Below are 16,278 nucleotides of genomic sequence, written 5' to 3' on the forward strand. Positions count from 1 at the left end.
GAGAGAGTCTGCAACAAAGAATTTATAATGTAGCTAGACAAAGGTGGGGAGAAATGTAGGATACATTGGCTCTTCTGCAATTTACTAGTCAACAACATTCACTTTTTAAGAAATAATACATTTCTTTTAGAGTTCCCTTCTCTTTTAAAAACTTGTTATGAAATGAATACACACATATTTTATGTAATCAATTTTTGTGTGTGCAAGCCAGCAAAAGGAGTAAATGTCAAAGAGCTAGGTTGCAAATTCTATTCACATATGTATACACACATGTGGCAATACACGCACCTCCTTGCACAAAGACACACAGTCTCTTACACATATACAGTGCATGCATGCACACACTTGCCTACACAGAGACACCCCGCCGGGAAGGGAGGAAGGGGGTTGGGGCAGGGAGGGATGCAGTGAGAGGGATAGAGATGCGGTGGGGTTGAGACGGGGAGGGATGCAATTATGGGGGGATGGAGGTGCAGCCCCATTCCCAGCACTCAGAAATGGGGATACACATAACTCCAGATCCTGGGTGCCGGTGATGGGGCAACGGACCGCGGTTCGCCACAGGGCACACACCGCAGCTCGAGCCCAGCCACAGGAGGAGCGTGAGGAGGAGAAGAGGGCTGGCAGCAATGGGAGAGGCACGCACCACAACCCCTTAACAGCCGCCTGCTAGGCGCTCTAGTTCGTCCCCTGCTCTGCCTGGGCCAGTGGGAACTGTGCCTGCGGGCAGGGGGTGGAGCAGCATGTGGACCCCCTGGCCTTCCCTAAGCCTAGGAGCTGGACATGCCAGCTGCTTCCCGGGAGCCACGTGGCACTGCGGCTAGCAGGGAGCCTGCCAGCCCTGCTGTGCAGAGCCGCCAACCAGACAGTCAACGGCCCAGTCAGCAATGCTGACCGGAGCTGCCAGGATCCCTTTTGGACCGGGTGTTCCAGTCGAAAACCAGACACCTGATCACCTTACTGGAAGAGCTGTTACAATAGGGTTGCCCTAGCCTGCACTGTGGGGGCTGAACTGGTCCCTGGCTACCTCTGAATAAGAGAGATGGCTCCCTGCTGTTCCAGCACTGGTGCTTGTTCCAGCACAGGAATGAATCTGGACCGTTGAGTATGGCGGGTGCTATATACCTTTTTATGCTATTTTATTCTAAGCAGAACTTGATGTCTTGCCAGAACACAGAGGACTCAAAACACTGCCATGTTGTTTCTTGTTAAATATCACCTGCAAAGAAAAAAAATGGTGCCCTGTCTTGCTTCTTTATAACATTAGAGATGGTCTGAAAAGCTTATTGTAAACTCCATGCCCCTCTTCACAGGAAAAAATATCAGCAATATCAAGTATTGTTGTCTACCCTTTTTACTGGAGAACAAACTCTTGGAGATGTGGAGAAACGGACTGGGAGCTTTCTCAGCCCATCATTGAAGGAATGGGGGTGTGGAAGCTTTCACATGTCAACTGTTTTCCCCTAAGTGTTTGTCATTTTGTGTTAATAGGTGTTTAGAAAAAACAGTCTATTATTTCTATTTATTTTAGAGTATTGCAGAGAGGCCCTAACCACTGTTAAGGCCCCCTTGTGCTAGGCAGTGTGCAGACACGTAGTTTCTTGAAGAGCTTGCAATCTGAATAGATAAGGCAGACAAAGGGTGGTAGGTAAAAAAAAAACGTACAGAGACTGGAGGTGAGTTATCCTAGCCCAGTACCCTGGCCACCAGGCCACACTACCTCTCCAATTAGACTTAAACAATTTCCCTTTTGTTGCTAAGATTACACTCTCTTGTCACTTAGGATGTTATAATCCCATTGGATCCAAATCAACCACAGAGTTCCCCAGCAAAAAGGAAGAGAGGTGGGGGAATAAAAATGGAGGGGTGGACCAGACCTGATAGTTCTACTTTAAAATAGAGAAACAGACCCTGAAAAACATTTAGAAATAAACCAACAAGAACAACTCAGGCTTTCTCTACAGATCAGAAAGACACAAAACGGGCACGGACATGATTTTCCTTCCAGCTGCCTACTTGTCAGGTCACACTTAAAGTTGGATTTTAAGGTTTTAATATTTTCTTTCTGTTTTCTTCCCGGGGAGTGACACTTGATCAGAAACCCATTCCTGGGGTTTCATTAAGAATCACCTCATAGAAACCAATGTGGTCCATTTACTTTTATCTCTAAGCATCATGGTTTTGTTTGTTTATGCATATTTCCAGTTCTTCCTACAAGCTGGCATTTTAGGTTTTGTTTGGTCCTTATGTATCACTCTTTAAAATTGTAGGTGGTTCCTTTCTTTCTGATTCTGAATGAGGACTTAGTTAAATGACTATTTAAGAATTGATGAGTAATTTAAAGGATTTAGGGGAATATTCTGTGCTATTATATGCAAATACATGCCATGCATGGCTCCCTGTGTCATTAACCTGGCAGTCATTTCATGCATGACTCCCCATCTTATTAAGCTAGCAGTATGGAATATTTGATTTACTAAACTGGTATGAACTACTTAGTGTGCTAATATAAGAATATAACTTTTACGTTTCTTTGGAATAACTATCTTAGAAGCAGATTCTGGAAAACAATAACATTATTTTGACAGCTGTGCACAGTTTCTACAGGTCTATTTTAGGAAGCTTCATAGAACTGGTGGCAATGTACCTGTGTGATTGGAATGAACCATACAGTAATTGAAAATGAACCCCCCCCCAGAGTAATTAGGGTCCTTAAGAATTCTGTAGCCATTTGAAGTCCAATTCTGTGTCACAGATATATAAATTTGGTATGTGGTCTTGCTTGTGGGGCTTATGATAACCCACTGGTTTGTGTGATTCTAAATCAGGACTCTTCTGCAACATTTCAAAAACTCTGTTTATATCCAAACCCCCTGGCTTTCCAGGCTTTCGTTGCCATAGCGGTATTGGCCCTGAGATTTACTGGGGAGAAAAAGGAAAGTACATTTGTTAAGTTGGTCCAATGCCAAATGGTGTAGGAATTATATATACAGGATGCTGGATTCTTTCTTTAGTGTCCATTTCAGCTGACATCTAATGTCACCCAGATAATTGCAGTCACGTTGTCATCATGCAGCCAGCTGCATGAAACAAAACAAAGAGAAATTTAGCATCAAAAGGAAGGAATGGTAATTTAAAAGGCTTTTAAATGATGTTTTCTCTGTTCTCAATCAGCAATACTTAAAAGCCTTTAATTTTCAAAACCCCCTCCCCCCCCATATTAGTATGACTTTGCGTGCTGCTGGCTTGAATGATAATATATCAGCAAAGACAGGTTTCAGAGTAACAGCCGTGTTAGTCTGTATTCGCAAAAAGAAAAGGAGTACTTGTGGCACCTTAGAGACTAACCAATTTATTTGAGCATGAGCTTTTGTGAGCTACAGCTCACTTCATCGGATGCATACCGTGGAAACTGCAAAGAGTTGCCCAACAAAATGTCAGATGCACGAAATGAGGTCAGACATCCAAAACTAGTATAGAGAGAATAATTCAGCATCCTCTAACTATCTGATTACAGTTGGAAATATGAATGAACTCCACTTTTATAGCATATTTATGCTGAAAGTTTCCTGGTACAGTACGTGTGCTTTAGACCTGGAATAGGCATTTGAATTGCAAATACAGCATAGTGCCTGACATACAGTACAGATAGATATTAATTTAGTTAGAAGGACGAAGAATTCTGAGGAGTTTTGTACTTATCCTGACTGTGTGTGCTGTGTGGTATTGCCAGGGTTAGCCTGAGCTGTGACTAGGATTTGAAATGGGAGCCATGCTGGAAAATGAGAGTGCACTATGCATGGAGAAAGGCACATACAAAGTGTGCCTGTGAGACTGGCTGGGAAGAGAGAATGCATGTGGGTGGAGGGCGTTTGCAAGGTGTGCCTGAGTGACAAGGCAAAGGTAGTATGTGGACATGGGGGTGGCTACTTGCAAGGTGTGCTCCTGAAACAAGCTGAGGAGAGTGCCCATTGCTGGAGATCCATTTGTGGTGCACCTAGGAGACAGACTGGGTGAGACAGATTGCGAGAAAAGACTTGTTGAGCCTGTGCCCATAAGACAGGCTGAGGAGGGTGTGCTGGGGTTTCAAGGTGTATAGGAGATGCTTATGAGGGAAGCTGAAGGTGGTGCAGAACTGGTGGGCAGGCTGAGGAGTTGCTGCAGTTTCAACCTTTTATGATTCTTCAGAAAAACAAACTCTGGAAAAGTTGGAAAAGTTCCTAGAATGACATAGCTCCCTCAGAGGAAAGTCAAGCCTTTTTAACACTTAAAATAGTTTTCATGTATTTTAGGGCAGCATATTTTTTTAAAAAAACTCATGTCGGACTTGCAGCCCTCTCAGCAGGACAGACCTTCCTAGATCCCTTATCATGCTCTTTGGTCTTTGCTTTCTATATTCACAGTCTTATCTCTCAGTTCTCAAATCTCATTCCTTCCCTAACTTTCTAGGGCCTAATTTATCTTTCTATCTTTTCTTTCAGGTCCCCGGGTCTCTTTCTCTGTTTCCTTCCCTGCTAGTCTCTGTCTGTTGTCAGATCCACTTTTTACTTAAGGTTCCAGGTTCTTGACCTCTCTTGCCATTCTCCTTCTTTCGGGTCTATCTCTATCTGGATATTGTAGGTCTCTGCTTCATGCCCTTGTTTCTTCTCCTTTCCTCCCTCTTTTCCATGGCTGCTTCCATTTCTCCCTATTACCAGCCTACTACATCTAAGTAACGGGAGGGGTAAGTGAAATGTATTCTGTTTGACCAGTTCTGTAAGGTACCAGGGCACTGAAAGTGGATTTCTTTGGTTACTACTGACCTCCACTTTAAGATTCCCAAGTCACTCCATCCTCTCATGTGGAGCACCTTGATCCATATTGCCCTCAGTGCCAATGCTGATGTCTTAATGCCTGACTGTCAGATTATTTATGTAGAGGAGGTAGTTGTATATCTTCAGGATACATGAACCTTTCAGCCAGCCAGGTATGACTTTGAAAGTACCAGTGGGCCTCAAAACCTTAAGCCAGGCTGAAGGAAACAATTAACCTGATAAGCAAATAACATCTGGCCAGAATATTTCCACAATGGATCCTAGGCCTCCTTTCCTGTAAGTAGCTGGGTATGATGGATAGTTGAGCCTGCAAAAACTCAATGTGCATCAGCAAAAATTTTAAAAGTATACAAGAATTATATTTTATAGCAAAAGAGTCAGTTTTTTGCAACCCTTCTGCCTTAAAAACCCCCACACATTCCACTCTAATTAAAAAAAAAAAGAACATTTTGATGGGTTGACAAAAGTCTGTCCGAATCACCCAGGCTTGTGTAGAAGCAGCATCAGTGGTCTTGTGCACAGCAGAACCTGTGACAATTTATGTTTTGAAGTGCTGTAATGACAGGGACCTACTGACTATGGCTAAATTTTGCAAATTAGCCAGTTAATGAGCAAGGCATGACTCAGTTGTGCTTGTTTTGGGGTTTTTTGCTATAAGCCTCCAGGGATGAACAGCATGCAGTTGCACTCCCCCAGGAACAGACTATGGGCTGGATGGTGACACACAGTGTAGTATGTGCTTGTCCCCTGGAGCAGATTAGTTTCCTTTCTGTGCCAGCTCAGCTATGCTTGCTGGAGTGTAGGGGGGCAGAGTTATGGCTTTACCTACCCTCCCCTCAACAGCGCAGGATTCAGAGTAGCAGTTCTGTGGAGGCCACTTTGCCTCCCTGCCCAGCTTGGAAGAGTAATGGGGCATCTTATGCCCCTTTATTCCCCTGAACAAGTGCATAGGGCAAGTTACAATCTTTCCCACAGGCCAGTGCATCGGAAATGTCCTTGTTCATTTATTTTAACAAATAAAATTGTGCAACGTAACAGTTAAATCAATCAACTGATAGTCCACTGTTTTGATTTCTCTAGTGTAGATGAGCCCTCAAAGAAGATATGAAGTGAGGGAGGCAGGATATCTGGGTGTAGGAGATTGCAGCAGGAGGCCAGTCATAATGATGGAGCTGGGAGTCGGAGGTCAGATGAAACTAGATGGAGTGACTGCTAGGAAGGAAGTGGTTAGAAGTTCTGTGAGGGAAATTTTTAGCTTTGATCAGGCAGAATAAACTTAAAGGGACACAATGAACATTAATTCTAGACATTCTAAAATGAGTTAAAAGTAGTTCCTGCCAATATATTCTCTTCCATTTTGCAATATGAATGGCCCACACAGGTGTGTCTACTTTGCAGCTGGGAGTATGCTTCCCAGCACAGGTAGACACAGTCTAGTTCTGCTTGAGCTATCCCACTAAAAACATCAGTGTGCCCAAACTTGCATGGGTGATGGCACAGGCTAGCCTTCTGAGTACATAGCCATGGGGTCCAGATGGGTTTTTACTCAGGTGACTAGCCTGTTCTACCACTCATGCTATCCTAACTACAGGGATACTTTTAGTGCCCTAGCTCAAGCAGAGCTTTCATGTTTCTGTCTGCCTGTGCTGGGAAGCATGCTTCCAGCTGCCTCCTGACCTACCCACAGGGGACCTTGATGAATTATATGCTGTCAACAGTGCAACTGACGAGAGCTGGTCAGAAAAGTTCCAACAAAACAGTTGTGTATTGGAATTTGCCAGTTTGTCACAATAGAATGTTCTGTGGAGGTGGTTCGATTTTGACAGAGTTCCTCTGGAAACAAGGCAGTGTTCTGACAAACTTTTTTAGTTTCCTGCCAGCTTGCCTGCTTGGCTTCTCAGCCACCCACCTGGTGGGCAGCTGTGAACCCCATAGCTTCTAAGATCCATGTCTCTGGGGCAGCCAACCATACAGCTTGCCTTTGAGTCAGGGACCCTAGGGCTTCCAGGGTCTGTGGCTTCAGGGCAGCCTGCCATAGAATCATAGAATATCAGGGTTGGAAGGGACCTCAGGAGGTCATCTAGTCCAACCCCCTGCTCAAAGCAGGGCCGATCCCCAATTAAATCATCCCAGCCAGGGCTTTGTCAAGCCTGACCTTAAAAACTTCTAAGGAAGGAGATTCCACCACCTCCCTAGGTAATGCATTCCAGTGTTTCACCACCCTCCTAGTGAAAAAGTTTTTCCTAATATCCAACCTAAATCTCCCCCACTCCAACTTGAGACTCTGCCAGGCAGAGTGCCCCAGATCCAGGGCCCATCCACTTTTTCAGAGAATGTCAAAATCTTTGATTCTGGTTTTGAATTGGAATGAAACCAGATTTTGAAACAGTGAAATCCTCGATGAAATGGAATACCTTTCTCTGCCCAGCTCTAAAACTGACTGTACACAAAGTGCTGTCAAATTGAAAACACAGCAAACTGAAAAATTGAGAAAGCAATTGATACTACTATCTCCTCCCTTTCATTTACAGTAATCATAGATGTTACCTGTAACAAGAGGGCAGAACATTTTCCGACAAAAGTGTGATTTATTTAAGTTGATAGTGTCCGCTCAAAGGACTTCGGAACAAGATGCCAGAGGAGATAAGACTAATTCATAAGCCATGTCGATGCGAGAATGTTGTATTGGTTTAACTAACTGTGTGATTTTAAATGCATTTAGTGAAACCAATGAAAAAGGCTGTGTGGATGCTCCAATGTGGGTTTAAACCAGGCTTTTGTCAGTTTAGTTTAAATTGATTAGTTAAGCTACTCTTATACTAAAATAAGGCTAGGACTTCAGTGCAGACTATCCATAGGTTTAACAATTGGCAGTTAGTCAACACATGGTTGTCTAACCACTAGAGTGTGATCATAGTGTCAATATCAGCACACTGCTGTCATGCCCTGGACCCACATTGACTCTGTATCCGGCCGTGAGAGGCAATATAGCTATCTGAATACATATCCTGTGAGTCATAGTGCTGGGGGGCTCAGCAGGAGAGGTTACGGATGCTGGGGGGGCTCTGGATGCAGGGGGTGGAGCTTGGCAGGGTGGGGATTCAGGTGCAGGAGGTCTTGGGGGGGTTCCAGATGCGGAGGGTGGGGAGGGTCCAGGTGCAGGGGGTTGTGTATTCAGGGGGTGAAGCTCAGCAGGATGGGGATTCAGGTGTGGGGTGTTCGTGGGTTGTTCTGTGTGTGTGTGGATCTGAATGAATGTGGGGGGCAGTTCCCCACACAGTGACCCCTCCCCCCTGCAGCTCTTGGAGCGATGGGGGCAGGAAACGGGGCGGGGGGTGCGAGCTTCCTACAGCAGGGAAGATTCCGTTGGGTTGGTCTGACCTGGTCCTGGCTGCTCCAGTGGAAGAGGAAGTACCATCATTTAGTCTGATAGTAGACAGCTCTCTGATAGTAGATGGATCTTTAATCTAGTAGAAAAAGGCTTAATGAAATCCACTGACTGGAAGCTGAAGCTAGACAACTTTGTTTTTAACAGTAAGTGTAATTAACCATTGGAGAACAACTTATCTAGGGAAGTGGTGGATTCTCCATCACTTGCATTTCTAAATAGGACTAGATGATCTCTTTCTGAGTGATATACTGTATCTCAAACAGAAGTTATGGAGTTATTGCAGCAAGTACTGGGTGAAATTCCATGGCATGTGTTATGTTGGAGGTCGAACTAGATGATCATAAAGGTCCCTTCTGGACTTTAGATATATGAAATATTGTTATGGATATTTAACCATATCTAGTTGCTTCCTCTATATTATACACAAACATAATTACTTTAAAAGAAAAGAATAGCAAAAAGAGAACAACCTTCAGTTTAGTCTGAAACCAGGGCTGAGATTCTAACCTGTTCTAACTTTGTAAGAATGTGTCCTTCCCTAATGTTAATTTCAACTTAATTGAAAACAAAGGAGATACAGATTTTCCACCAAGGAAAAGTGTTATTTTCAAAATTCGTAGGAGTTATCACAAATTATGGAGATGACAACAAAAATAAAAAGTACTCTATAAAAATATCCTTGATAATGCCTCTTCACTCTCATTTATGGAGCATCATTTGCAATCAAAGCTAACAGAAACAAATGCCAAAAAAACATATTCAGTAGATTTGATTTTTTCCCTTTTTAATAATAAATATTAAAAACTAGCAATTCCATTTAAAATAGCTTTAAGTGGCCCTACATGTCAGACCACTGAAGCATTGTTTGCCTTTCAGATTACAAACTTGTAAAGGTTTGTTGATTATCCCTTTTCTTGGTAATATCATATAATTAACTTAGCAGGAATCTGTATTTTAATAAAAAAATGTGTATTACTGAATTAAACTCAAACATGTTTCATTTTCTAAGTTCCAATGTAGAAAAAGCATTAGCAAAAATAAATATTCTAATCACTTTTGTCAAAACAAATTGCTAACAATGTCTTTACTATTCTGCACGTGAGAGCTCACTGGAAGCATTCATTAATCTAACATTTTATAATTTTGATTTCCAGATGGAATGATTAGCATTTCTGATCTTTTTATATTCAGACCACAAAAATAAGCCTTTTTTCAGGGGTCACTGGAAGCAAATAATTTAAGTCTAATACTTTGCTCTGTTAAACACAGTGCTTCCTAAGTAACTGGTTTAAAGTATTTTCTGATGCATTTGTTTTGAATAATATTTAAAAAACTTTATTTACAATCCAAAACAATTTAATCAGTTTCCATTATCCGAAATATCTAAGAAGGTCCCTGTTATGAAGTTAATCTTTATTCTTTAGATAACTTCCTGGCTGTTAAATGGTACTCTATACTGTACATTCACAAAACTATATAAGTAACTATAGAAAAGATTGTTCTGCATTTTTTTAAAAAAAAATAGAATGTAAAGTAATAGGAAAGTTCTTTGAAAACTAACAAACATTGAAATCTCTTTGAATAACATGTTCATAGCTTTCTGGGCTTAAAACTTTAATTGCCTATATAACTTTTAAAGTGATATTACTGGGAATATTATTTTATTAGGCTATACAGGTGAACAAAACATGGACACAGGGTTGGATATGAAAGGAGCAAGTGTCAACTTTTTAACTTTAACCAACAGGGGTGAGGAAGGCTATTTGGTTCCATCCACTCAATACCAGGTATTTCACTGGATCCAGTGTGAGGTTAAATGGCCTCACACAATATATCCAACAAATTAGTTTGTTGGCACTCTTCAGGCTAATCCCTGGGATTCAGGCCTCGCTGAAGACTCTTGCCCCTCCCCTCACCAGGAGAAATCAGAGTACATGTGAGGGGTACCTCACTGTGAAGATATAAGTTGCCCACTTTGTCCTACAGCCTACTAGGTTAACCAGCCATATTCCAGGGCCTCTTGCTCATATTTGCCCTGGGAGCTGGTCCTTTCAGTGATTTATCCACACTGAACGCTGGCTGCAATGCAAAATTCCTAATGTTGAATTCCTATTCTTATTCTTCTTAACCTAATATCTGGTCTCCATGGTGCTACGAGGGAGGAGAACTCGGCCTTTCCCTACCCCTGACACTCTGACCAGTTTTGCCTTAGCAGGAAAAAGTTCCTTCTTGATCCCAAGAAAGATACACACAGATCTTAAGTCTGACTGTCACACTAAAATCCCTTGAGATATTGGATAACTGCAGTGAGACCTTAAGGGACTTGTTCTCTGCAATTTGGAACACTGATGAAAACTTATTCTGAAGGTGATTTTACTTGTAGGCATGTGTGAGGCTAGCTCATTCTGAGATGAGAAAATCTCCACAGGGTTGTGGAAGTCCTACTCCTTCTGGGGGAAAGATGTGGTCAATCAGGGGAGTGTGAGTCTGGAGGTGTTACTTCTATTGCAGGCTCTGTCACAGAACTCCTGTGTGACCTTGAGAATATCTATGCTTTACTTTCCCCATCTTTAGGATGGAGATGATAATGTTTCACAATTTCCTAAGACTATTATAAGAATTTCATGAATTAATGTTTGAAAAAACACTTTTGGGTGCTTGGTAGATGCTATGGAAATCCAAAGATTTTTGAATGTGAACTGAATAAAGTTCCCAGGAACATACTGTTAGGAAAAATCCTGCATTGGCAAGGAGGTGGATAAGATTACATAATAGGAGCCTGTTTTTTTCACTGTTTCACACTAATTGACCTCTATTGAGTATCAATTGATTTTAATGGAGCATAAAACCAATATAATAGAGGGGAGAATCAGGCCCTAGGTCTTTGCCACTTCTAGGTTCTGTGATTCTACGAAAGAAAGCTGTTGAAACAGTGAAAAGAGAACTTCTGAGAGTCTTTTTTTTGTTTTTTGTTTAAGGCCATCAGAAGGAGACTGAAAAGGGCATGGCTTTCATCACAAAACACAAAGCATTTTTTAAGACAGAGGTCCAAATTCGGTATCACTTACAGTGGTACAAATTCCGAATACTTCTGTTGATTTAAATGGGGCTACTCTAGATTTACACCAGTGTAAATAAGGTCAGAATCTTACTCACAGTTATTTGGGCTGAGGGATAATGTATTTACCAAACACTACAAACACTAATCACTGAATAGTTCACATTTTTAGAGTTTGCAAGCCTGGCAAACTTTGTTTAAAAAAATGTAATCTGATTTACCCAGCAGATTATCCCAGCTCTGTTTTAGATTGTTCTGTACATTTTGATAAATTCTTTCATAACTATTGCTGTTCAGCATTATAGTGATGTCAGTTATTGCTTCTATAGTTAAGGGTGAATTACCTGTTCAGTTCTAAATACTATTTTCAAGATTTATAACTCTCTGAAAAATATACCTGCCGGAGTGAAACTTGGTTAAAAAAAAGTTCTTTGACACAACAATTGTTTTCTGTAAATTTCATTTGAAACTTTTACAAACTCAAGTTTTGACACTTGCAATATTGACATTCAAATGGCTCAGGCATAACATTTGTTTTATTCTTTCAGATGTTTAATCCCTAATGTGGATTCACTCAACATATACTGAAAATACTTAAAAGTAAATTAAGGTTCATGTGTGACACACTGGGGGCACAATCCAGACCAACCAGTAGCTGTGTCCCTGCCCTATAACTTGGGGTGCCCTATACAATGTCTTGCTGCTCACAGACAGCCTCCAGCATATACCTTACTCTCAACTATATCTGTGTGTGCTGCAGCCAGCCAGCCACACCTTGGTTCTTGCCAGCCTTAAAAATTACCCCAGGGTGACCCCAAGACACTCCAGTTTCAGATTTCCCCTCAGAAATATATGCATTGACCCGCCTCCTCCTGGAGGGTATGAATATATTAAGTCATTATTCCTTTAAAGCAGTGTTTCCCAAACTTGGGATGCTGCTTGTTCAGGGAAAGCCCCTGGCAGGCCGGGCCAGTTTGTTTACCTGCTGCGTCCGCAGGTTCGGCGGATCGCAGCTCCTACTGGCTGCAGTTCGCCGCTCCAGGCCAATGGGGGCTGCGGGAAGCGGCAGCCAGGACGTCCGAACCTGCGGATGCAGCAGGTAAACAAACCAGCCCAGCCCATCAGGGGCTTTTCCTGAACAAGCAGCATCCCAAGTTTGGGAAACACTGCTTTAAAGGAATAATATGCACACAACTTGTTACCCCAAATGGAGTTACCCAGACACTTCAATTTGAGCACACTGGATTAGACGAAACAATAATACAAGTTTTTTAACTACAGAGAGAGATTTTGAGTAAAAAGTAATGCATAAAAGTCAGAAATGGTTACAAGAAAAATAAAGATAAGATGTTTACTGATGCCTAACTTAGCAAACTATATTATATGCAAGCAAAGTTTCTCATCACATGCTCCAGCAGATTAGTGACCAAACTCTCAGGCCAGGACTTCTCCCCCAGAGTCCAACTGCTGCTTCCTTTGTTTCTTAAGGTGCAGTGACTGCAATGGGCAGGGAGAGAGAGAGAGAGAGAGACGTTCCTTGAGGTGTTTGTCCCTCTTTTTTATTGTTTCAGTCCCCCTCTTGAAAAACATTTCCAGCTGAGAACCAGGTGCCAAAGGGTCTATGTCGATGGATATTCCCTGCTGGTTTTTTCACCCATTTGAGCTTCCTTTGTCTTCCCTTCCTGCTTGATGACTCTGTTTACTGCTTAAATGCAAAGTAAGCAAAGCACACATTCCTTTGTTTAGGACAGACCCATTTGACAACTTCTGTTTGGGCAGGACTGTGGAGTTTGGAACATGTGTTAATAGTATACAGGGGAATCTTCCAACTTCACATATAATGTTGCCACACATATTTTATCAGAACAATACTGACCAGCAAATTATGAGTTTTCAAATGATACCTTACACAAGGCACACCTTATACAAACTTTATTACAATAGTGTGTAGGGTGTGAACATGAGTTTATTCTGTTGCAGCATGACCGTGCACGCATATTTGACTTTAAGTGTGTGAGTAGTCCCATTAAACATATAAATAGTCTCATCAACTTCAAAGTTAAGCACTTGCATAAGACCCTGGCCCTGAAAGCACTAGGCACATGCTTAACTTTTTACTACATTATGTTGACATGATGGTTTGTGCATGCCTGGTGAAATATTCAGTATTGCTCAAGTGTTTCGTTTTGGGGAAAAAACTGTCAAATAAAAAAATGAATGTGAGTTTTCTTTGCCTCTTTTTAAAAGTCTGGACGTTTTCTTTTGAGAGAGTGTAAGGGACTGTTACAAAGCTAATTGAAATTAGTAGAAAGACTCCTATTGATTGTAATGACCTTTCAATTAGGTCCTAAATGAGCACAGAAATTATCAAGAAAAATCTCTAAGCTTTCACATTTTAAAATCAGAGATAAGGATTCACAATGCAGAGGAGCAAGCCTTTGTGGCATAATAACACATGGGTCTTGAAAACAAAACCATCTGAAGTTTATGGTTGATATGTTTGCAAATATATCAAAAGGAAGGTAAATTTAGCTCACTTGAAAAAGAAACACACACACACACAACATCCAAAAATTTTACTGGGAAAAAGTGATAATGGAGATGGAACCGACTTGATTTCGTTCATTGTTGGTGAAAAAATTAAAATCCTTTTTACCATTGTATTGCCATGTATGCTTCATACATGACTTGGTCCTGTAGTCCTAACACTGTCAAACTCTCATTTAATTCAATAGATCAGGCACATTTAAAGAAAAATATAACATAAAATATATTTTAATAACTGATATTATTCTTTTTTACTGAAATCAAATAAATATGAAAGTTGAACACTAGGGATCCAGACCAGAGGGTACTTACTCTTACATTAACTTCACAAATGCAGTTGTTAACTTTGTTTTCCTCAGAATACTAAGTTTTTATTTCATCATTTTATTTGCAAACATACGTGGCTGCTGGCTCTGAGGCTTTAACCATATTTCCCCATTTTGAGGAAAATAAGTTAGCTTAAAAAATGAGGAGTATCTGTGGCACCTCGGAGATTAACAAATTTATTTGGGCATAAGCTTTCGTGGGCTAAAACCCACTTCATTGGATGTATGCAGTGAAAAATACAGTAGGAAGATATATATACACAGAGAACATAAAAAAATGGGTGTTGCCATACCAACTGTAACGAGACTAATCAATTAAGGTGGGCTATTATCAGCAGGAGAAAAAAAGCTTTTGTAGTGATAATCAAGGATGGCCCATTTCAAACAGTTGACAAGAAGGTGTGAGTAACAGTAAGGGAAAAATTAGCATGGGGAAATAGCTTTTACTTTTTGTAATGACCCATCCACTCCCAGTCTTTAGTTTCTTTTTTTTTAAAGTTTAAAACTTTTGTTCAAGAAACTACTTTAGCAGTAACTGTTGCTGCGGCCTTCAGTTCAGCTGTAGAACGGTGGCTCTAGAATGGATCTGTATATGCTCTGCACCTTGTTCATGATGTTTACTTCATTCTCTGATCTGGCATTATGAATCGCTTTCTAGTACATTTTAAAACTGCAATTTTGCAAGAAAATATAAATTTCTATATGTCCTAATATTTAAATATATTAATTATACATGTGTTGTATTAATAATCATAAGAAGTCACATGTTAACTAAGTATCACCTGATTTACATCTCACTATTCAATTCTGCATGGAATCCTGAAGCTCTGATCCTGCAAATGTTTATGCATGTGCTTAACTGTAGTACTATGAATAGTCCCACTAAGGAATTTACAAGAGGAGAGGGGTGGCTGGAATGAGCGTGTGGAAATGAACATATATTGATATGGGTGTCTTGCAGGTTGAACAGATGTTTGTACCGGGGGAAAGATGTTATGGGAAGGGAAGGCCAATAGGACTATTCAAGTTAGTAAAGTTAAGCATGTACATAAGTATTTACAGGATTGGGGTCACAATGATGTGTGCTTAAAAAGTTAAGGCTGCAGTGGGAATCCTATCTCTGAATGTGCTGACCTTGGCTTGGGGGCTGAGCTCTGTCAGCCTTTTTAATGTTTTACTTAGATCTTTGAATTATTTTTGCAATAAGAACCTCTGTAATAGTCTGACACAATAGGAAATTTAGTGTTCAATGTAGGAGAACTAAGGGCCTGATCCTGCAAACCCTTTCTTATGTGAGTAGTCCTATGGAACTATCTGTGTGAATAAGGTTAACTTATGTGAGTAAAAAATTGCAGAATCAAGCCTTAAATATTTGGAAAAACATGGGAGGCAACTAAAGTTTGTTGTAGTTAGTTTTATCTTATTGAGTAAGTGTTCAATTTTTATTGTTAGTTGGCGGAACAGGAAAAACCTACCACAATATTCCGGAGAAAATATTTGAGTTGCTTTAAAATAATGTAACATTTCTTTTTTTTAAATAGTTATGAACGGGAGATTTGAATACTTTCTGAGTCATTTGAAAATCAGAAGTGCTCTGGCTATAATGATCTTTTCTTGTTTTCCACCTTCTCGGTTTTAAATTAGTTTTTACAGAAGTAGCAAAGTATCAGAAATCCACTAACACCCACATTCTTCTGAGGAGCCACCTCAACCATTCATGTGGAACACAGACTCTTATACCAGGTACCACTAATAACACTGGGTGTAATTCTCTTCTCCTGTGTGTTTTACATCATTTAATACCAGTGACTTCAATGGAGTTACTCTAGTGTTAGCGAATGGGCCAATTAGGCGCATTTATCTGTTTTCTGGAGCTAGAATCCATTCAGGTAGTTAGTCTGTTTGAGTATGTTGTTAGCTCCCATGCCTGGGTAATATGTGATATCAAACATAAAGTGAAATATCAAAAATGTCTTCTTCCGAATTAGATAAATGGCAACTATTTAAACCTGTCACCATTTTGAGATTGTCACAGGCTGTGGGAATAAAATAGCAGCTTGTTTAGTTGTCTCCTGCATCATTTACAGGCCCTTCGTGAGATCTCTTGTCAGGCCACTTTAACCAGAAGGCATTGTTTCCATT

The sequence above is a fragment of the Lepidochelys olivacea genome (assembly GCF_965140295.1).
Source record: "Lepidochelys olivacea isolate rLepOli2 genome assembly, chromosome: 9".
NCBI classification, from domain to species: domain Eukaryota; kingdom Metazoa; phylum Chordata; order Testudines; family Cheloniidae; genus Lepidochelys; species Lepidochelys olivacea.